The sequence below is a fragment of the Arachis ipaensis genome, chromosome B10 (genome assembly GCF_000816755.2).
Source record: "Arachis ipaensis cultivar K30076 chromosome B10, Araip1.1, whole genome shotgun sequence".
Taxonomy (NCBI): Eukaryota; Viridiplantae; Streptophyta; class Magnoliopsida; order Fabales; family Fabaceae; genus Arachis; species Arachis ipaensis.
Genome location: NC_029794.2, coordinates 7,709,493 through 7,711,946, shown reverse-complemented (window position 1 = coordinate 7,711,946; position 2,454 = coordinate 7,709,493). Strand labels below are relative to the sequence as shown.

General features: G+C 26.0%; 1 protein-coding gene across 2 annotated transcripts in view; it reads left to right on the top strand.

Moving 5' to 3' along the window:
* LOC107623845 (glycine-rich RNA-binding protein RZ1A) overlaps window positions 242-2,454 on the top strand; it is a 17,993-nt gene continuing 15,780 nt past the window's right edge. Inside the window, exon 1 of one of the 2 annotated variants that reach the window (XM_021113243.1) lies at window positions 242-292. The gene's annotated coding sequence lies outside the window, so the exon portion shown is untranslated. The remainder of the gene's footprint in view (window positions 293-2,454) is intronic. The other variant, XM_021113244.1, reaches the window with a different exon arrangement.

Here is a 2,454-nt window from a genome sequence, read left to right as displayed (position 1 = left end):
TAAGAAGATTCACTAATGGTGAATTAGAAATTAGGGGATTCACTAACAATAAATTATTGTGATAGATGAAGATGTGTAAATAAGGATTTAAATATAATAGAGAATAAAAAAAATATTTATAAGAAAGAAATAAATAAAAAAATTACCTAAAAATATTAAAACAATAAAGTGTTAAAAGTGAATTTCCATAATTATTCTTGATTCTTGAATTCTTTCTCCCAATCTTTTTCAATTGAGAGTCGGTTCCAAAAAAGGTGAACCCATTAAAAAAAAGAGAAAGAGGAAGAGAAAGTTGACCCCGGATAATGATAGTTCCATCTATGTTTGGGGTCTTTCCTAGGACGCTTCTGAACAAACTATTCGCTCTGTCTTTCATTTGCGCGTGGACATGTTGAAAGAGGATGCTGCTATTGCATTGTTTCAAGAGCTCCAGGAGATGGAATTTCACTGGATTTGTGGTGGCGCCGATAGTAAGGTATCGGCAACAAAATTGTATGTGTACCCTATCAACAGTTATTTTTTTTACGATGAGATACTACGAGATAAGCTATGCTTAGACCATCTCCAGTAGAGAATTCATCCCAATCCCTATTTATGGTCCACTTGTCCTAAAAAGTAACTCCACATCAGCTTTTGCGTTATAAACAGTAAATAGAAACTCAAAGCATCTCTCTCTTCTCCATTAGGAAGTACTAACTTTAGTCCCTGTTGTGGTCCCACTTAATTAATTAATTAAAATTTTATATAATTATTTATTTTTATAATAACTTGTCAAGTGTCAAGTTATTATTGGACAATATGAGTCCCCATTCAGAGAGACTCATTCTCCTCAAAAGTTGTGCAGGAATTCCTTCTCAAATCTCTTCAACGGTAAGTTTCTCCTCCTGTCAGAAATAGGGTCTCAACTTCTTACCTGTTGGAGTTGCTCTTAGGAAAGGTGACCAAACACCTATGTAATTAAGGCTAGTAAACAGGTCAAATTTTATAAACCGACTCATTTAGTCCACTAAAAAGAATGAGTTAATCAAGAAATTAAATTCGCCTTAAAATTATAATTCGTTTATCTTAATTTTAAAGTTAGTTTTGATTGAAAATTAGACAAAAAAGTGAGCTAAAAACCTAAGTGTAACTGATTTTGAGGGCTGTAACAAGAGGTAAAGTTTGGTTGAATTAAAATTGGTTAACTGTGTTCTTCATGTGTGAATGTTTAATTTCTTGAAATTGGATGCTTATATGTTTGATTTTTTTATGAAAAGCAGGTGATTTATAAGCTAATTAAACAATTCGGTTTCATATAGATTATACATGTAAATTTGAATAGATAATAATCTATATATGGATAAAATTTTATCATAAAAAATAATACTTTTTATTTTATGTTGTTGTCCACACAACTTAAACCAATCTAAATTTTGGATTGGAAATTCTATAGTCACCTGGTAAAAAGTGTGCTTTGGTTGCATTCCAAAAGCTATTCATTTTTAGGAGTTATGCTTATTGGAAATTGTTGTAAAAGTGTTGGAAACTGGTCTTTCGAGATTCAACCAATGACTTTAAAAAATTTGTAACTTTCAATCATTAACTTATAAAATCTGAGAATTTAGAACGATAAAGTAGATCCTTTAAATTTTTAAACAAAATTAGATTTACTCTAAAATTCTGTTTGGTGACATAATCACTAATGAGGTAGTCCTAGAAAACACATAAATATTGAGTACCATAATAAACTTTAAAGAAAATCAAAATAAAATATGCTCAAGTAATTCTTATTAAGAAAATTAAAAAAATTGCTTCAAACTTTAAAGAAAATCAAAATAAAATATGCTCAAGTAATTCTTATTAAGAAAATTAAAAAAAGTGATTCTTATTATTATTATTATTATTATTATTATTATTATTATTAGAGAAAATTCCACTCTCCTCTCTTGCAAGATGCTAAAATGACACTCTTCTCCCCTCTATTTTATAAATATACATTCTCCTCCCTTCTAACTTTTAAAAAACCTCCTCTTTAATCTATTTAAAATTTTTTGTGTTAACTAATATTAACTTTATCCATTTTTTAAGAAAAAATAAATTATTTTTTGAAAAAATACCTATTAGCAAAAATTTTATTTTTTATTATTAAATTTTGCTTACCAAAATACCCTTTTAATAAAATTTTTTTATTGATTAAATTGTATTTTTATTAAAATACTTTTAAAAAAATTAATAATTAAATTATTTTTTTTAAGATACCTACCCTTCAATAATTTTTTAATTATTAAATTGTGATTTTACCAAAATTTTTGTTAACAATTATTTTTATATTTTACTATTAATTTTTTGATATCAATATATATTATTTTAACATTAAATAAAAAATCTTACCACTGTTAATATATATAAAAATTAATATATATTGATATTGAAAAATAATCTTACTAACTTTTTTATTTAATTTTAAAATAATTT